The sequence below is a fragment of the Neomonachus schauinslandi genome, chromosome X (genome assembly GCF_002201575.2).
Source record: "Neomonachus schauinslandi chromosome X, ASM220157v2, whole genome shotgun sequence".
In the NCBI taxonomy this organism is placed as follows: Eukaryota; Metazoa; Chordata; class Mammalia; order Carnivora; family Phocidae; genus Neomonachus; species Neomonachus schauinslandi.
In genome coordinates, this window is record NC_058419.1 from 90,822,685 (window position 1) to 90,843,383 (window position 20,699).

At 46.3% G+C, this 20,699-nt stretch overlaps 1 pseudogene; it reads right to left on the minus strand.

Moving 5' to 3' along the window:
• Window positions 1-2,840: 2,840 nt before the first annotated feature.
• Window positions 2,841-3,575, minus strand: LOC110572973 (annotated as a pseudogene).
• Between the last annotated feature and the right edge of the window lie 17,124 nt (window positions 3,576-20,699).

Sequence of the window (20,699 nt, forward strand, 5' to 3'; positions counted from 1 at the left end):
CTGCGACATGTGACAATCGTCCCCTTAGGAGCAGGAGCATTACGTGAGCTGCTGACAGAACTCTGCCCCACTTTCTGTGCTTGCTGCTGGTGCCCGCTTTCCCTTTTGATTTAAGGCCTTGCAGGGGCTCTGATTTGGAGCATGGCATCGGAGGAATTCTTTACCGCCAACTAGCCTTAATTCCTCCTTCTTACATAACCAAATGGCAACCGAGAGGATGTTTGGATTCTGGCTTGCTGCCTTTTTTTTTTCTTTTCCGGTGCAGGAGTTTATTTATTAATTAGTGTGCAAAAAAATAAATAAATAAAAAGGAAGTAATAAAATAGCCTTGTTGATGTTCTGGTCCGCGTGCTGTGTGCTCATCTGTCGGCAGCCTGGCGTGGGGAAGCGGAGCGCTCGGCGCCGGGGGAGGGGGCCGCACCGAGGGTGTCAGCATCATCCGCTGCGGATGCGACCGGCCAATGCAATCCATTCCTCTCCCGCCTTCCTCCCTGCCCGCCTCCCCCCACCCCCCGTTTCTCCCTCCTCCCTCCCTCTCTCCCTCCCCGCTCGCGCCGCGGGGTCTGGGCGCCCTTGCAAGGAAAGAGGGCTTCCTGGGACGGTGGCTTCGAGGCCCGAGAGCTCGCATCAGTCATTCCAAACGACGTTAGGAAGCGGGACGGCATCGATAAGGCGGTGGAAAATCGGGTTCCAGACGGCCTCGGGGGGGCGCTCAAGGCCGGGCCCGGGCCGCGCCCCCCCCCCACCTCCCCGGCCGCCCGGCGCCCCGCCGGGGACAGCGCTGGTCCCGCCCCCGGCTCTCGACGCCGCGCCCCGTCACCCCTTCACTTCGGGGCTGCGCGCGGGTGTACAGCCGTCGAGGATCGGAGCCCAGGGGTGCCGGGGCTCCCGGAGAGTGTGACTCAGAGGGGCAGAGGTTCCCCGCTCCCCAAAGCGGGGGCGTCCCAGGGCGACTGGGAACCCAGGGCGGTGCGCCCACCACCCGTCCCCTCGCAAGGCTGGAGGAGGGGCTGGAAGGACTGCCTGATCGGTCTAAGAGAAGCTTCTGGCCCCTCCCCGGATGGTTTGGAGCAGTTCGTAATTCAGGCTGGCCCGCCTTTTCCGGCCCCTCCCAGCACCCTCACTCCCACCCCGAGGACGGGGCGCGCGCTATCCGGCAGGCGGGCCTGGGCACAGTCCCTGCCGGAGCCCGAGCGTGGGCAGGAGGGCGGGCCGGGAGGCGGGCCTTCCTCATCGGCTCCTCCCACTCCGGGAAGGATGGAGGGGTGGGGGCCAGGGGCGCCTGCCCTGTTGGAGCTCTGTTGGGGGCGCCAGCTGCCTTTGGCAAGGTTTTTGGATGTGGGGTCACACCAGGCTCCTCATCCTTATTCACCTCATGAGACACCCAGAAAATTTATATTATATAACATCCCAATGACTTCCTGGGGTGAACTGGAGAGTATTTGGAGAGTCGAAATGGGGCCTGGTGGAGGAAAGAATGATTTCATTGTGTGTATTATGCAATCATGTAAAGAAAATGAAATATAAACTATTAAAAATGGTGTTAAATACCCAGCAGGCATATACAATTTCCTAATGAAGTCTTCACAACCCTTTCTTTATTTTCTCCTTTATACTACTGAAAATTTCACACATATAAAAAAACAGATGAGTAGATAATCCTCAGCTTCAACAATTATCAAGGTAGGGTCAATTTTGTTTTATCTCTCTCCCCACCCACTTCCCCCTCCTGTTCTTATACTTTCATTTTTTTTTTAAAGATTTATTTATTTATTTGAGAGAGAGAGAGAGAGCAGGGTGGGGAGGGGCAGAGGGAGAGTTAGAGAATCTCAAGCTGACTCCAGGCTGAGTGTGGGGCCCGGGGCAGGACTCGATACCACCACCCTGAGATCATGGCCTGAGCCAAAATCAAGAGTCAGAGGCTTAACAGACTAAGCCACCCAGGTGCCCCTATCCTTTCATTTTTTTAATGATAAATTGAGCTTGCGTTTTAGTTAGCCTTTGCTGTGTAACAAGCCACCCCAAAGTGTACTGGCCTAAAACAGCAATAGTCCATGCTCTGTCATGATTGTGCTCACTTGGCCGGGCACTTTTTCTGCGGGTTTTGACTGGACTCATTCAAGAGGGAGGCTCAGCTGGGCTAGAAGGTCCAAGATGGCTTCATTTGCGTGTCTGGCTGTGGACTAGGACACCTCAAGTCTCTTCTCCTCCATGGCTTCTCCTGTTCTAGTAGGCTAGATGGACTCTTACGTAGCAACCCGAACCTTCTAAGGGAATCAAGGCAGAAGCCTCAAGCTTCCTGTCTTAACTGTGGGAGCCCCAAGTCACATCCACCTCTTCTATTGGCAGAAGCAGGTCACAGGGCCAGCCCAGACTCTCGGGTGGGGGGATGGAGAAATAGCCCGGCTCCTAGATGGGAGGAAGACGTGGGAGGACCTACTACACAGTGCAAAGGAGCATGGGAGGGATTGGTGGGCTTTAATCAATCTAGCACAGTTTGCTTTCATCAACTTAACTTTTTATATGAGGTTTAATGCTTGCAGCGGCCACACATAATTCCCGATCTAGACTTTTTGATGATTAACACTTGAATGCTTGATAGTCACCATTGAGGAGAAACTTTGTTAGCACAGGTAAGCAATTGACTTTTTTTTTTATCATCCGTTTAAAATTGTGCAACAGTTGGAATTATATTTAAAGCATCTAGCAGCCCTTCCTTTAGTGAACAGGTGAGATGTTGAAATTTCTTATTGTAATGCAAATGGATTTTGAAACCAAATGTGTCTCTTCCTATTAGGCACTTAAAATAAAGGTGGTCTAATTGGCGGAAGGCACATGCATTAGAGAGCCGCCAACCTGTGGTTGGCGTGGGTGCCATGAAATTGCGCACCAGCCACAGAAGGATAGAGATATCTGGTACATGTGGAGATGGTGTTTCTGGGCATGCTGTGGGGGGCCCCCCCTCTACCAGCCTCATACTGCACTACCAGAACTGTGTCCGTACCAACCTCTGGTGGGGCAAGAACAGGCATGGCCGCGAACTCCAAGTGAGGGTCTCCAGTTAGTTTTCAAACAAGCCAAAGGAAGAGCTTCTCAAAGTTTGTAGTTACTTTTAGCAGAAATGTCATAGTACTGAAGATTCTTCTTTCGATGGAAAATGATGGATTTTGCCTTAACTTTCCTGTCCTTAATACCCACTTTGATGCCACCCAACGTGATGGGGATGTTTTCACATACTTGTACCAAATCTCTATGCCAGTGAGGCACACCCTTGGAAGTAATGCTCGATGTTACATCAGACATTACGATGGCACACTGGGTTCATATATAACAGCCATCTCTCCTTGGTTCACCAAATTTCTCCTGACCTCTTGGATTCCATACATTGAACTCAATGGTCCTCTTCTGGTGTGGAACACAAGGCAATGGGCATCAACCTCCAACGTAGTCACATACTTCTCCAATTCACCAGTCAAATGATGTTCTATGAATGTCGTTTTTCCAGCACCATCATCACCAACCAACACAAGTTTGAACTGAACTTGTGATTCTCCTTGGGCAGCTTCCAGAAGCATCCCCGTGCTCCATCTGACTGAGGGCATTATGACCATTATTCTTGCATTTACTGTTAACATGATAGCACTCTCCATCTGTGTACCCTCTTGTAAATCTAGGCAACAGTCTACAAGACCACCCTCTACAAGACCAGTCTACAAGACCACACTTCTCACACCAACTGCAGAGTTCAGGGGTCCCCAAGACCACCTTCAGGTTTGATTATTTGATAGAAAGACTCACAGAACTCACTGAAAGTTGTTATATGCACAGTTATAATTTATTACAGTGAGATGATACTGATTAAAATCAGTTAAGGGAAGAGACACAGGGAACAGTCCAGAAAGGTCCAAACACAGAGCTTCCAACTGTCATCTCCTGGTGGTATCATGGACAGCATTAACTCCTCCCAGCAACTATGAATGACAATCCATAGGAGTATCACCAAGCAGGGAAGCTCACCTGAGCCGAGCCTCGGTGTCCAGAGTGTTTACTGGAGGTCAGTCGTATACTCATGGTTGATTTCCCCCCCCACAACACCCCCACCCTCCCTGGAGGCTGAGCTGAGCCTGTGGGACCCAAAGCTCCCACCGTAAATCACATTGTTACACTATCTGGTGTGGTCCAAGGCCCCCTTGGAACCAAAGACACTCTTGCCAGGCAAGACGTTCCATAGGTTGAGATCACCTCCCAGGAGCTGAAGGCAAAGGCTGCCCCTTTTTCTGAGCAAGGTTCATTCCTCACCACACACCCCTCATTCTGCTTTTCCTCTCTCTCCCTTCCCTTCCACCTCTCCTGTCCTAGGCTGGGGGCTAACACTGTTATCATAGGGGGTTTGAAGATCAATGAAAAGGAGGGGCATCTCAAGTGTTCCCTCCCTGGGGTCTCCACACCTTTGTGCCCAGGGCACCGGGTGGCAGAGGCCAGCCACATTGCTGCCTGCTAGCTGAGCTCAGGGAGATGGCGCATGGGTGTGGAAAGTGCAGTTGGTCTGGGTAGCTAGAGGAGCTCTTGACTCCCCCCATGACCCAGCCAGCCAGGGCCTGTCAGAAGCATCATGCCTGCCCCCTGGAGTGTGAGAGGACTGACACAAAAGGGACAGAGAGGGGACTGCCTGGGTGACTCAGTCAATTAAGCATCTGCCTTCGGCTCAGGTCATGATCCCAGGGTCCTGGGATCGAGCCCCACACTGGGCTCCTTGGTCAGTGGGGAGCCCACTTCTCCCACCGCTTGCTGCTCCCCCTGCTTGTGATCTCTCTCTCTCTCTCTGACAAATAAATAAAATCTTTTAAAAAGGCGGGGGGACAGAGAGAGGGGCCTGAGCAAGTCTGTGCTAAGTTGCCTGGGGCACTGACCACCACTCCCAAGTCCAAGTTGAACCCTGAGCTTCAGGCAGAATAAGATCGGCCACCACCACACCCTAGGAGACCAGGCATCTTGGAGATTACACGCACACGTGACTCTGGGAAGGAAGGCCGCACCCAGCATGTGGGACAGAAGTAGATGATGAAGAATCTGGAGCCCCGTTCTAAGAGTAGGTGACAGATTGTTTTCCAAAATGGCCACAATTAAAAAAAAAAAAAAAAAGGCCACAATTCCAGTTGCATGAGGTATCTAGAATAGTTAACTCATAGAAACAAACAGTAGAATAGAGGTGCCAGAGGCTGAGGAAGGGGAAAGGGGCAGTCACTGTACAGAGTCTGAGATTGGGATGATGAAAAATTCTGGAGTTGACAACACCTAAGGCTGGTGAGAATGTGGAGCAACAGGAACGCTCATTCATTGCTGGTGGGAATGCAAAATGGTACAGCGGCTTTGGAAAGTAGTTTGACAGTTTCTTACAAAACTGAACATAGGTAGGGGGCCTGACTGGCTCAATCAGTGGAGCGTGCCACTCTCCATCTTGGGGTCATGAGTTCAAGCTGCACATTGGGTATAGAGATTATTTTTTTTTATTTTTTAAAGATTTTATTTATTTATTTATTTATTTATTTGACAGAGAGAGACACAGCGAGAGAGGGAACACAAGCAGGGGGAGTGGGACAGGGAGAAGCAGGCTTCCTGCTGAGCAGGGAACCCGACATGGGGCTCGATCCCGGGATCATGACCTGAGCTGAAGGCAAACGCTTAACTGACTGAGCTACCCAGGTGCCCCTACTTTTAAAAAAGTGTGAAGAAAAAAAACACAAAAAAAACACTAAACATAGGCTTACCATATAATCCAGCAAATGCGTTCCTTGGTATTTATCCAAAGGCTTTGAAAGCTTATGTCCACACAAAAACGTGCACACAGATGTTTATAGCAGCTTGTTCGTAATTGCCAAAACTTAGATGCAACCAAGATGTTTTCAGTAGGTCAGTGGATAAACAGTGGTACATCCACACAGTAAAATATGATTCAGCACTAAGAAGAAATGAGCTGTCAAGCCATGTAAAGTCATGGAGGAAACTTAGATGCATGTTATTAAGTGAAAGAAGCCAATCTGAAAAGTCTACATACTGTATACTTCCAACTATATGACGTTTTGGAAAAGGCAAAACTACGGAGACAGTAAAAAGATGGCGGTTACCAGGGGTTGGGGGAGAGAGAGGGATAAATAGGCAGAAAACAGAGGATTTTTTGAGGCAGTGAAAAGAAGTGGTCCTATACTAACTCAAAAATGCTAAATGAATAAAAGATAGCATTTTTTAAAAGTATATTTAAAAAATGCTCTGGATATGAATGGTGGTGATGGTTGTACAATGTGAATGTATTTCATGCCACTTGAATGTACACCTAAAAATGGATAAAAGGGTAATTTTGATGTTATGTATATTTTACCACAATACAAAAAAAATTTCTTTTTTAAAGTAAGCTCCACGCCCAATGTGGGGCTTGAACTCACAACACCGAGATCAAGAGTTGCCTGCTCTACCGACTGAGCCAGCCAGGTGCCCCACAATATAAAATATTTAAAGAAAACATATGGCCACAATTATTACCCTCCCTGTACCTGTACCCTCCTCAATACAGAGCAGCTCCTCCCATCAAGAGGTGTAGCCCTTGAACCTGGTCTTGGGACTTGCTCTGACCAATCCGAGTACCAAACGTCATGCCTGGTCCAGGCGTGTCAAGAAGCCTTGAGCATTTTTGCTGTTTCTGTTTGCTCTCCTGCAACCCAGCCACCTCCCTATGAACAGACCCAGGCTCGCCTGCTGGGGGATGCCAAGACCATGTGGGAGAAAGACAATCTGACCGGCTGAGGCCATCCCAAACCAGCCTGTCCCAGCCACCCTGGCAGTGGATACTATAGACGTAGGCATGAACCACGTGCATCAGTGGACCAAGCCCAGATTGCCAGTCCACAGAATCAAGAGCTAAATCAAGAGTTGGATGGGGCTCCTAGGTGGTTCAGTTGGTTAGGTATCTGACTCTTGATTTTGGCTCAGGTCATGATCTCAGGGTCCTGAGATCAAGCCCCCTGCATCAGGCTCCATGCTCAGTGTGGAGTCTGCTTGAGACTCTCTCTTACTCTCTCTGCCCCTCCCCCCTCGCTTGCGTGCTCTCTCTCTCTCTAAAAAAAAAAAAGTTGGTATCTTAAGGCACTAAGTTTGGTGGACACTGTCTCAGAGTGTGGTGATGGAGGTAAATAAGGACTTTCCTGGTGAGGAGCCTAACCCTCTCAGATGCTGGTTTCCCTTAAGTTGGAATGTTTGAGGGACACTGGCCACTAAGGGTTCTGGGAACACTTTTGGAGATAGCTATTACCTTCATTGATGCTGAAGAAGCCTAGAACTTCTTGGAGGTCCAGGATCCAGCCTTATGGGTTCTTGGATTTCAGAATCCAATATGAAAGAAAGTGGGTGAGCCAGAGAGCAACTAGCCAAGAACTTCCGGCGTGATGGCAGTGGGCACAGGGATAGGAAGGGGTTGGGAGCCCAAGCTGGCCCTCCCAAGAAGCAGGCCCACCTGCTCTCCGACGGGCCTCCAGGATGCTGTGCGGGCAGCCCGGCAGCAATGCCCCCAGGCAGGCTGGTGGGCCCACTCTGCTTCCCCTGGTGGGAGGCTCAGATGGGCCAAGATTAATGCTAAATGTGGAGATTCTTACTCAGAGCTGGGTTTCACACCTTCTGGCATTCAATACTAGCCTAGTTTTTAATAAAAAACAACACTATTTTGGTGCCGTAAACCTATTTTCCACCATCTGGCATACCCTTATGCCTCTTATGTTTTTTCTTCTAGTACCACCTGACAGGAAGAAACCATCATGGGACTAGAAGCTCCCTACCAAGGAGGATATTACTGCACATTCAAATGGACAAGGTACCTCTCTGCAAGTGTGGCTGCTTTATTCTGAGCAGCAGACTTTTAAAAAACCTCTTTCTACAAATGTCAATAGAACAAAAGAAGTTTGGCTCGTGAAATATTAAGATAAAAAATAAGTTTGATTTTTTTTTTTTGCATAACAGATGATGACAATCTAAAAATACACAAGAGGCTAACGAGGAAGAAAAACCACTCCTTCTGTCTGAGGGGAATGGCGAAATAATGGCCCAAAACTGTCCTCTGCAATTCCTTTGGGGGTGACATTAAAGGAACGGAAGGCATTGGGGAAACCAACGGGAAAATTAGCTTAAAAAAAAAAAGATTTCGGGGCACCTGGGTGGCTCAGTTGTTGAGCGTCTGCCTTCAGCTTGGGTCGTGATCGCAGGGTCCTGGGATCGAGCCCCGCATCAGGCTCTCTGCTCTGTGGGAGGCCTGCTTCTCCCTCTCCTACTCCCCCTGCTTGTGTTCCCTCTCTCGCTGTGTCTCTCTCTGTCAAATAAATAAAATCTTTAAAAAAAAAAAAAGATTTCATTCTCAAGCAATCTCTGCACCCAACATGGGGCTCGAACTCACAACCCAGAGCTCAAGAGTCACATGCTCTACCAACTGAGCCAGCCAGGCGCCCCCAGGAAAATTAGCTTTGTTAGTAAAATTAGCTTAATTAGTAAAAATAATTCTCATCGGATCTAGCTTTTAACAAATCGATGGGCATTTTATGATTCTATGTATTTTCTGGAGTAGAAGTCTGATGTCAGACTTACGTTCACCGCACCTGTTTACCGATAAGAAGAGCTACTCCAAAGCACACAAATGTCTCTAGGGAAGGGGTCTTGGCCTCTTTTTACTCCGTGAGCCTGTGGTTCTTCTTGGTTCTTGTGTATGTGAGATGAGTGTGTCTGTGTGTGTGCACGTGAGTGCGTGTGCACACGGGTGGGAGGGTGGATCCATGCTTTGTGGTTGTTTGAAGAGTTTATGATTTGGGGGAGCCCTTAAAGAGAAAAAAAGAACAGAATGGATACAGAATTAGGAAGGAGAGGGATGTTATTTAGAGTAAGAAAGAAAACACAATACATAGCATTTAAAAAAAAAGTAATCTCTACACCCAACGTGGGGCTAGAACTTATGATCTCAAGATCAAGAGTTACATGCTCTACTGACTGAGCCAGCCAGGCACCTAACACATAGCATTTTAAAGGCTGAGAAATACCTCAAATCTCACATAATTCAGAAAACTGACATAAACTTTTGTTAACTGCCTGACAACGCCCTACAAGGCTTTTCCCCTATAATTTTTGGCTGCAGACTCTTTGAGCACCTTTTTGTATGACAACAATTTTGTGATATCATTTTCTAGCAAGAGGATAGAAAGATAACTTATTCTGTTTTTCTTCTGGCGTAGTTGATGGAAATTTGGTTTTCATTATTTTTTTTTAAAGATTTTTAATTTATTTACTCATGAGAGAGAGAGAGGCAGAGGGAGAAGCGGGGTCCCTTGGGGACTCGATCCCAGGACCCTGGGATCATGACCCGAGCCGAAGGCAGACACTCAACCATCTGAGCCACCCAGGTGCCTTTCATTATTGATAGTTTAGAAAATTTTCGGCTTCTCAATTTGTTATTAGTAATGCTGTATACATTTGGGGGACTGCTGTCAAATATGGGGAAACCTCTATCAAGTTTCTTTTATAGAAAAGCTGTACATTTTCAGGGCATATCAAGGATTCAAGTTCAGGGACCAATCTCAAATACTCTGAATTAACAATACTTATTAGCCCACTTGACCTCAATGCCTTGTGGAGGTCTATTATGAGATTTCTGTTATCTTTGTCATTGTCAGTATTTTGGTCAAATCAGCAAGAAATTTAAATATTTTCCCATTGTGTTCATATACTTCACTTCATTAAGTAGATGATCAAACAAACCAAGAACCTACTTATTACCTCTATTCAAAATTTATCGCTTTCTCCTTTGGTATGATCTGAAAAAAGAATTTGTTACAGTTTATTTTTCCATGCCAGAATTGTTTCTATTGGTTACATATGGATACACCTGAAAAATAATTTCATTTTATAGGGATTTTGCAATTATATTCACTGCATTATTGATGATATTCTTGGGAGGACAAATTTCTGTTTTGATCTGCTCACAAGTTGAGGCATTTGGAGATTGGAAGAATTTCCCACAGACTAGCTTGCGCTCTGCACATTTCAAACCTCATTTCTCCTCCTCCCACGCCCCAGCTGCTGTAGTGCTCGATGTCATGATGCCAGGTGGGTAGTGGGATTATTCCCGGAAGTCATTCCTACCCCGGGATGGCCGGTAATAACTGCATATGTAAACAGTTCCCATTAAAGGCACACTCAATGTATTCCCAACTCCACTTCCCCTTAGCCAGACCCCAAAGGCCCTGGGCCTCTCCAGGACCAGAGGGGAAGTGTGACAGAGGGTCAGAGCGGGAAGAGAGCGACCTTAATTAATTACAGCTCAAATCGTTCACTTCTGCAAACTGTAGCAATACACATGACCAGATGAATACATTTCTGGGGCCCCGCCGAGGGGCCCCCTCACTTCAGCTTCATTAGCTCCGGGCGGGTGTGAGTGTGCGAGGGTTTTTTTGTTTCTTTTTTTTTTTTTTTAAGATTTTATTTACTTATTTGAGAGAGAGAATGAGATAGAGCAGGAGAGAGGGGAGGGTCAGAGGGAGAAGCAGACTCCCTGCCGAGCAGGGAGCCCGATGCGGGACTCGATCCTGGGACTCCAGGATCATGACCTGAGCCGAAGGCAGTCGCTTAACCGACTGAGCCACCCAGGCGCCCCTTGTTTCTTTCTTTAACGAGCGGCAGCGGAATACCAAAGGGCCGACTCCGGAAGGCTCCGATCTGCGTCTCCCTACGACCTTGAACAAGCGGCTCGCCTCTGCGTCCACCTCTGTCCCGCACCTGCCGGCCTCCGGCGCGCGCAGGAGCCCCCTAGTGCCGACCCCGTCCCCGGCCGTGCGGCCCCGTGGCCTCTAGAGGGCACCACACCCCCATCCCGGAGCACCGGCCGCGTGCGCTCGGTTGCCAAGGGGACCGCGGCGTCTCGCGGCTGGACCGGCTCGCGGGGACTTCCGGTGCTCTGCGCGCAGGTGCTCGGCGCGGCCGGTCCACGCCGGCAGAACCCAGGTCAAGGCCGCAGGGCCTGGCGCGGACCCCGCTCGGGTTTGAACGACTGCTCGTGATGGGGCAGGAGCCTCAGGGAGCGCGCCGGCTTCCTCACTGAAGTTCCGGGAACCCTTTCAGGTGCACACAAGAGTTTTCCTTACCCATGAGCCCCCGGGGGGGCAAAGGGCCGGGCCCCCTGCTGAGGTCTGCGAGGCGAGGGGAGGGTGGCTTCCCCAGCACTAGGCCTCCTCTGGGGACTTGGCCACCTGTCAGGCTCCTAAAGCGTACAGGACACCCCTGCTCTTGATTTGGGGTGTCTGGGACCTGGGAGGGGGGCTTAGTAGGTGATTCCGGGGTGCTTGTGACAGGTCGGGACCGCGAGCCGGGGTGGGCACACCAGCTAGAGAAGAAGGCGCCGGGCCTCGGAGGGCCTGTGTTGGTGGCACCCCCCGGAGCTGGGCCGCGGGATCCGATGGGGTCCGCACCGCCCCTCTTTGGAGGCCAGGCTGTGCCCTGGGAGGAGGGCCCATCCCGCGGGGCAGCCCCCTCCGAGGCTGGCTGGCTTGGGTCTGGGAGCCGTGGCCGTAGCTCAGGTTTTCAACAAAGTATTGTCTTTGACCGCTGGGCCTCAGGGCCCCGGGGGTCTCCGGGAGACTGTCCAGAGCTCCCCTTCTAGGTCTGAGTAGAGGGTTGGGGCGAGGAGGCAGAAGCAAGGGATTCAGGTGGGAAAATCACTGTGATGAATATGCCGATCATCAGTCCCCACAGCTGAACCCTGGGATAGCCCCGGGTCAGGTGTGGGAGGCTGCTGGGCTGGGCCCGGCCCGTTGTGGACTCGGCACAATCACAATAGCTACTGATTGGGGGTGGGGGTAGGGTGGGGTGCAGGGGGCGGGAAGGGTTGGCCAACAGAGAAGGTACAGGAGGGTATCTGTGGAACCCGTGGGGGGCGGGCTGAGGGGGTGCGAGACTTCCTTGCAGCCCCAGGCAGAAAAGGCACACGGGTGTGTGTGTGTGCGTGTGTAAATCAGCATAACACAGAAGGCATTGTTTTAATCACCTTAAAGCGTATAGTTCATTAACATTACGTCCAGTCCCAGTGTCGTGCAACCATCAACTTTATCTAGTTCCAGAACATTTTTTTTTTAAGATTTTATTTATTTATTTGACAGAGACAGCGAGAGAGGGAGCACAAGCAGGGGGAGTGGGAGAGGGAGAAGCAGGCTTCCCGGCGAGCAGGGAGCCCGACGCGGGGCTCGATCCCAGGACCCGAGCGGAAGGCAGACGCTTAACGACTGAGCCACCCTGGCGCCCCCAGAACATTTTTATCACCACAAAAGGGAACCGATTCCATTAGCTGTCACTCCCTATCCCCACCCCTCTCCCAGCCCCAGGCAACCACTACTCTTTCTGTCCTACGGATTCGCCTATTCTGGGTATTTCAGACAGATGGAATCATAGAATATTTGGTCGTTGGCTTTCCCGGAGCGTGATGCTTCCAAGGTTGATCCGTGTCCTAGCGTGTATGGGTACTTCGTTCCTTTTGGTGGCCGAAAAATATTCCATCGTGCGGACATAGTTGTAGTGCATTCTGTTTATCCATTCCGCTATGAATGGGCACTCGAGCCGTTTCCACATTTTGGCGATTCTGAATAGACACATGTAGCTTTCCTCTGTGTCTTGCTCTCGTCTGGGGGTTCCTCTGAGTGCAGCACTCCCTGCTGATGCTCGGTTGTGAACGGCCCCCCACCCTAGCCGGGGGAACTTCGGGGCTCATCAGGCTCGGCCTCAGGCCCCGATATGAAGCAAGAAGAGGGGAGACTGGCTGTGGGACGGGGAAGGGTGCGGGGAGCCTGGGGAGCACCCCCTGCACGAGCAGACCAACGTGGTCTTTCTTTGCCAAGGGAGAGGGGCACGTTGTGATGGCCAGTTCTAGGAAAGGTAGCCGATCTCCCCCTTTACTTCCAGAAATCTCTGTGTGGGGGACTCTGTCTCCAAATCCACATGCAGGGAATCTTCCCTGGGCCTGTGGATCCCTGAACAAACCAGATCAAGGTAAGATTTTAATGGCTGGGGGTCCTTTGACCTGTCAAGTCTTCTAGTTACAGAAAATAAACCCGCCTTCCTCCTTTCTGTTCCACCCTGCTCTTGACTAGAAATCAGCTGCTCAGTGAACAGGAGCAGCTCCATTCCAAATCAGGTCATTTGGAATTCAGCATTTCCTGACATACCATGGGTGAGCTGCTCTCAGATTTCCAGGTTCCATTTGAAAAAAAAATTTTTTTGTTTTATTTTATTTTTAAATTCTAGTAGAATTAATGTACAGTGTTTTATTAGTTTTAGGTGTACGGGATAGTGATTGAACAGTTGTATTCATTACTCAGCGCTCATGACAACAAGTGCCGTCCTTCATCCCCATCACCTATTTCACCCATCCCCCCAAGCCACCTCCCCTCTGGTGACCATCTCTTTGTTCTCTAGAGTTAGGAGTCTGTTTTTTCGTTTGTCTCTCTTTTTTCTTTGTTCATTTATTTCTTAAATTCCACATGAGTGAGATCATACGGTATTTGTCTTTCTCTGACTGATTTCACTTAGCATAATACCCTCTAGCTCCATCCATGTTGTTGCTAATGGCAAGATTTCATGCTTTTTTATGGCTGAGTGGTATTCTATTGTGTATATATACCACAACTTTACTATCCATTCATCTATTTTTTAAAATATTTTATTTATTTGAGAGAGAGAGAGCACGTGAGCACAAGCAGGGGGGAAGAGGGAAAAGCAGCCTCCCCACTGAGCAGGGAGCCCGATGCGGGGCTCCATCCCAGGACCCTGAGATCATGACCCGAGCAGAAGGCAGACGTTTAACCGACTGAGCCACCCAGGCGCCTCTCCATTCATCTCTTGATGGACACATAGGTTGCTTTTATATCTTTTTTTTTTTTAAAGATTTTATTTATTTATTTGACAGAGAAAGACACAGCGAGAGAGGGAACACAAACGGGGAGTGGGAGAGGGAGAAGCAGACTCCCCAACGAGCAGGGAACCCGATGCGGGACTCGATCCAGGGACTCCAGGATCATGACCTGAGCCGAAGGCAGTCGCTTAACCAACTGAGCCACCCAGGCGCCCTGCTTTTATATCTTGACTAGTGTAAATAATGCTGCAATACACATAAGGGTGAATGTATCCTTTCAAATTAGTGTTTTGGTTTTCTTTGGGTAAATACCCAGTAGTGGAGTTACTGGATTGTATGGTAATTATCTTTTTATTTTCATTTTTTTTTTTAAAGATTTTATTTATTTATTTGACACACACAGAGAGAGAGCACAAGCAGGGGGAGCGGCCCGGAGAGGGAGAAGCAGGCTCCCCACGGAGTAGGGAGCCCGATGTAGGGCTCAATCCCAGGACCCCGGGATCATGACCTGAGCTGAAGGCAGATGCTTAACCGACTAGAGCCACCCAGGCGCCCCTCTTTTTAAGTTTTAGAGGAGACTTGATGATACTGTTTTCCACAGTGGCTGCACCAGTTTGCATTCCCACCAACAGTGCACAAGGGTTGTCCTTTCTCTCCACAGCCTCACCAGAACCTATTGTTTCTTGTGTTATTGATTTTAGCCATTCTGACAGGTGTGAGGTGGTATCTCATTGTAGTTTTGATTTGTAGTTCCCTGATGCCAAGTGGTGTTGCGCATCTTTTCATGTGTCTGTCGGCCATCTGGATGTCTTTGGAGAAATGTCTGCTCATGGCTTCTGGCCATTTTTAAATTGGATTATTTGGATTTTTTTTTTTTTGGTGTTGTATAATTCTGTTATTTTTTAATAATTTTATCATTTCAGTGACAGTAATTTATTTTTAATCTTTTTTTTTTTTTTTTTGAGAGAGAGAGAATGAGAGACAGAGGGCATGAGAGGGAGGAGGGTCAGAGGGAGAAGCAGACTCCCCGCCAAGCAGGGAGCCCGATGTGGGACTTGATCCCGAGACTCCAGGATCATGACCTGAGCCGAAGGCAGTCGCTCAACCAACTGAGCCACCCAGGCGCCCCAGACAGTAATTTATTTTTAAATCTTATTGAGTTAATGATATAGACATGTTGCAAAAGCAAAAGGTATGAAGGGTTTATATTGAAAAATGTGTTGCTTCTATCGTCAGTTCATGTGCATACATTTTTTTCCCTCAGAGGTTACCAATTTTACCAGTTTAAAAAAAATTTTTTTAAAGATTTATGTATTTGAGAGAGAGAGCAGGAGCAGGGTGGGGGGAGAGGGAGAGAGGGAATCTCAAGCAGACTCCCCAGTCAGCATGGGGCCCGACTCAGGGCTCAATCCCATGACCCTGAGATCATGACCTGAGCTGAAACCAAGAGTCAGACACTTAACCAACTGAGCCACCCAGGCACCCTCAGTGTTTTAAAAATTATTCTGAAGATGTTATAGGAATAAGAAACACACATGTATGTGTGTATGTGCATACATGTGTATGTGTGTATGTGACTGTGTATTTTTCTTACCAAAATGGTGGTTTAGTATAAAAAATGTTCTGCAAGTTGTATAAGTTCTTTATATATTTTGGATACTAACCCTTTATCAGATAGGTCATTTGCAAATATCTTCTCCCATTCAGTAGGTTGTGTTTTTGTTTTGTTGACTGTTTCCTTTGCTGTGAAGAAGCTTTTTATTTTGATGTAGTCCCAATAGTTTATTTTATTTTTTTCCAATAGTTTATTTTTGCTTTTGTTTCCTTTGCTTGAGGAGACATATCTAGACAAATGTTGCCTCAGCCAATATCAGAGAGATTACTGCCTGTGCTGTCTTCTAGGATTTTTATAGTTTCAGGTCTCACATTTAAGTCTTTAGTCAATTGTGAGTTTATTTTTGTCTATAGTGTTAGAAAGTGGTCCAATTTCATTCTTTTGCATGTTGCTATCAAGTTTTCCCAACATCATTTGTTGAAGAGACTGTCTTTTTCCTGTTGCATATTCTTGCCTCCTTTGTTGTAGAATAATTGACCCTGTAATCATGGGTTTATTTCTGGGCTCTTTATTCTGTTCCTTTGATCTGTGTGTTTTTGTGCCAGCACCGTACTGTTTTGATCACTACAGCTTTGTATTTATCTTGAAATCTGGGATTGTGATATCTTTAGTTTTGTTCTTTTTCAAGATTGCTTTGGTTAGGGGCGCCTGGGTGGCTCAGTCGTTAAGCGTCTGCCTTCGGCTCAGGTCATGATCCCGGGGTCCTGGGATCGAGCCCCGCATCGGGCTCCCTGCTCGGCGGGAAGCCTGCTTCTCCCTCTCCCTCTCCGCCTGCTTGTGTTCCCTCTCTCGCTGTGTCTCAAATAAATAAATAAATATCTTAAAAAAAAAAAAAGATTGCTTTGGCTATTCTGGGTCTTTTGTGGTTCCATACAAATTTTAGGATGATTTGTTCTAGTTCTGTGAAAAATGCTGTTGGTATTTTGATAGGGATTGCATTAAATATGTAAGTTGCTTTGGGTAGTATGGACATTTTAACAATATTGGCTTTCCCAATCCATGGGCATAGAATATCTTTCTGTTTGTGTCATCTTTAATTTCTTTCATCAGTGTTTTATAGTTTTCAGAGTACAGCTCTTTCACCTCCTTGGTTAAGTTTATTTGTCGGCATTTTATTCTGTTTGGTGCAGTTGTAAATGGGGTTGTTTTCTTTCTCTTTCTGCTACTTCATTATGAGTGTATAGAAATGCAATAGATTTCTGTATATTGATTTTGTATTCTGCGATTTTACTGAATTCATTGATTAGTTCTGATAGTTTTCTGGTGGAGTCTTTAAGGTTTTCTATATATAGCATCATGTCATCTGCAAATACTGAAAGTTTTATTTTTTCCTTACCAATTTGGATGCCTTTGATTTCTTTTTGTTGTCTGATTGCTGTGGTTAGGACTTCCAGTACGATATTGAATAAAAGGGGTAAGAGTGAACATCCTTGTCTTGTTTGATTTTAGGGGAAAAGCTCTCAGTTTTTCCCCTTCGAGGATGATATTAGCTGTGGGTTTTTCATATATGTCCTTTATTATGTTTAGGTATGTTCCCTCTACCTCTACTTTGTTGAGGGTTTTTATCATGAATGGATGTTGTATTTTGTCAAATGCTTTTCTGCATCTATTGAAATGATCATATGGCTTTTGTCCTTTCTCTTGTTGATAAGATGGATCACGTTGATTGATTTGTGAATATTGAACCACCCTTATATCCCTGGAATAAATCCACTAGATCATGGTGAATTATTTTTTAAAATGTATTGTTGGATTTGGTTTGCTGATATTTTGTTGATAATTTTTGTATCTGTATTCATCAGAGATACTGGCCTGTTCTCTTTTTTGTGGTGTCTTTATCTGGTTTTGGAATCAGGGTAATGCTGCCCTCATAGAATGAATTTGGAAGCTTTCCTTCCTCATCTATTTTTTGGAATAGTTTTTGAAGAATAAGTATTAACTCTTCTTTAAAAGTTTGGTAGTGGGGTGCCTGGGTGGCTCAGTTGTTGAGCATCTGCCTTTGGCTCGGGTCCTGATCCAGGGGTCCTGGGATCAAGCCCCACGTCGGGCTCCCTGCTCAGTGGGGAGCCTGCTTCTCCCTCCCCCACTCCCCCTGCTTGTGTTCCCTCTCTCGCTGTGTCTCTCTGTCAAATAAATAAATAAAATATTTAATAAATAAATAAATAAATAACAGTTTGGTAGAATTCCCCTCTGAAGCCATCTGGTCCTGGACTTTTGTTTGATGGAAGTTTGTTGATCACTGATTCAGTTTCATTGCTGGTAACCGGTCTGTTCATATTTTCTATTTCTTCCTGATTCAGTTTTGGGACGTTATGTTTCTAGGAATTTATCCATTTCTTCTAGTTGTCCAATTTGTTTGCATATAATTTTTCATAATATACTGTAATAATCCTTTGTATTTCTGTGATGTTGGTTGTCATTTCTCCTGTTCATTTCTGATTTTGTTTATTTGAGTCCCTCCCCCCCCCCTTTTTTTTTTTTTGTGTGGCTAAAGGTTTATCAACTTTGTTGATCTTTTCAAAGAACCACCTCCTGGTTTCATTGATCTATTGTTTTTTTTTTAGTTTCTATTTATTTCTGCTCTAATGTTTGTTATTTCTTTCCTCCTACTTGTTTTGGCTTTTCTTTGTTCTTTTTTTCCTGACTCCTTTTCTTGTAAGGTTAGGTCATTGATGTGAGATTTTTCTTGCTTCTTGAGGTAGGATTGCTATAATCTTAGAACAGCTTTTGCTGCATCCCAAAGATTTTGGACCACTGTGTTTTCATTTTTATTCATCTTTATGTATTTTTTGATTTTCTCATTAATGTCTTGGTTGACCCATTCATTGTTTAGTAGCATGTTATTTAACCTCCATGTATTTGTGTTCCGTCCAGGTTTTTTTTTTCTGTGGTTTATTTCTGGTTTCATAGCGTTGTCTTCAGAAAAGATGCATGGTTTGATTTAAGTCTTTTTTAATTTATTGAGACTTGCTTTGTGGCTTAATGTGATCTTTTCTGGAGAATATTTCATGTGCACTTGAAAAGAATGTGTTTTCTGCTGTTTTAGGATGGAATGTTCTGAATATATCTGTTAGACCCATCTGGTCCAATGTGTCATTCAGAGCCACTCTTTCCTTATTGGTTTTCTGTTTGGATGATCTATCCATTGATGTAAGTGGGGGTGTTAAAGTCCCCTACAATTATTGTATTACTATTGATTTCTTCCTTTATGTTTGTTAATTGCTGCTTTATGTAATTTGGGTGCTTCCATGTCGGGTGCATAAATATTTACAATTGTTATACCTTCTTGTAGGGTTGTCCCCTTGATGATTATGTAGTGTCCTTCTTTGTCTCATTACAGTCTTTATTTATTTTATTTTTTGTTAAGTAGGCTCCATGCTCAGCATGGCACCCAACGTGGGGCTTGAACTCACGACCCTGAGATCAAGACCTGAGCTGAGATCAAGAGTCAGACACTTGGGGCGCCTGGGTGGCTCAGCTGTTAAGTGGCTGCCTTCGGCTCTAGTCATGATCCCAGGGTCCTGGGATCGAGCCCCGCATCGGGCTCCCTGCTCCGCGGGAAGCCTGCTTCTCCCTCTCCCACTCCCCCTGCTTGTGTTCCCTCTCTCGCTGTGTCTCTCTCTGTCAAATAAATAAATAAAATCTTAAAAAAAAAAAAGAGACACTTAACTGACTGAGCCACCCAGGCACCCCTACAGTTTATTTTAAAGTCTATTTTGTCTGATATAAGTATTGCTACCCTAGCTTTCTTTTCACTTCCACTTGCATGATAAATGTTTTTCTATGCCTCCACTTTCAATCTGCTTATATGTGTAGATCTCAATCACTTTAAAAAATATATATATTTAATTAATTTATTTAATTAACAGAGAGAGAGAGAGACAGTGAGAAAGGGAACACAGCAGGGGGAGTGGGAGAGGGAGAAGCAGGCTCTCCGCTGAGCAGGGAGCCCTATGCAGGGCTCGATCCCAGGACCCTGGGATCACGACCCGAGCTAAAGGCAGTTGCTTAACCAAATGAGCCACCCAGGCGCCCCCCCCTTTTTTTTTTAAAGGAGACCAACATTAGTTTGCCAATTTTGTGTTTTGACAAGTTAGAGAATTAAAAAAACAACAACAACCCACTAGTATCATCATATAAGGATGGACATTTGAATTTTAAAAGGTCCAAAGATCCTATAATCTCATAGGACCATCTTTTAAATGGAGCAGTTTCAGTTTTATGAGAATCTTACGGTGTTGTTTTGATTTCTCTCATCTGCCTCATTTTGACCAGACAGATCCTCAGAGTATGAGGTTTGGGGACCAGCCCAGTGTTTAGAAACCCACCCTCCTTGGATCCCTTCCTTAGGACCCCTGGGAGCTTCCCATCTGGTTATCTTGTTTCCTTCTTTAGTTATTCTTGCAGTTTGCTTTTTTAAAACTTTACTGATTACTTAAAAAATTAAAAATTAAAAAAAAAAAAAAAGAATCTTTGCAGACACCTGCCTGGCTCAGTTGGTAGAGCATGAGACTCTTGATCTCTGGGTTGTGAGTTCGAGCCCCACGTTGGGTATAGAGATTACTTAAAAATAAGTGAACGTCAAAACTTTACTGAGTAATAATTGACAAATATAATTGTTATAGTTAAAGTGCACAGCATGATAATATGCATATATATTGTAGAATGATTGCCAAGATCAAAATAATTAACACATCCATCACCTCACATAGTTAAAACATAGTTGGCTGTGTGTGTGTGTGGTGAGCATGTTTAAGATCTATTCTCAACAACTTTCAAGTCTACAATAATATATTAATTATAGTTACCATGCTGTACATTAGATCCTTAGACCTTTTTTTAAAATTTTTTTAAAAAATTATTTTTTTTAAGATTTTATTTATTTGACAGAGAGAGAAACATAGCGAGAGAGGGAACACAAGCAGGGGGAGTGGGAGAGGGAGAAGCAGGCTCCTGGCTGAGCAAGGAGCCTGATGCGGGGCTCGATCCCAGGACCCTGGGATCATGACCTGAGCCGAAGGCAGATGCTTAACCGACTGAGCCACCCAGGTGCCCCTAATTTTTTTTTGTTTTTGAGTAATCTCCACACCCAACCAGGGGCTCGAACTCACAACCCTGAAGATCAAGAGTCAGATGCTCTACCATCTGAGCCAGACAGGCGCC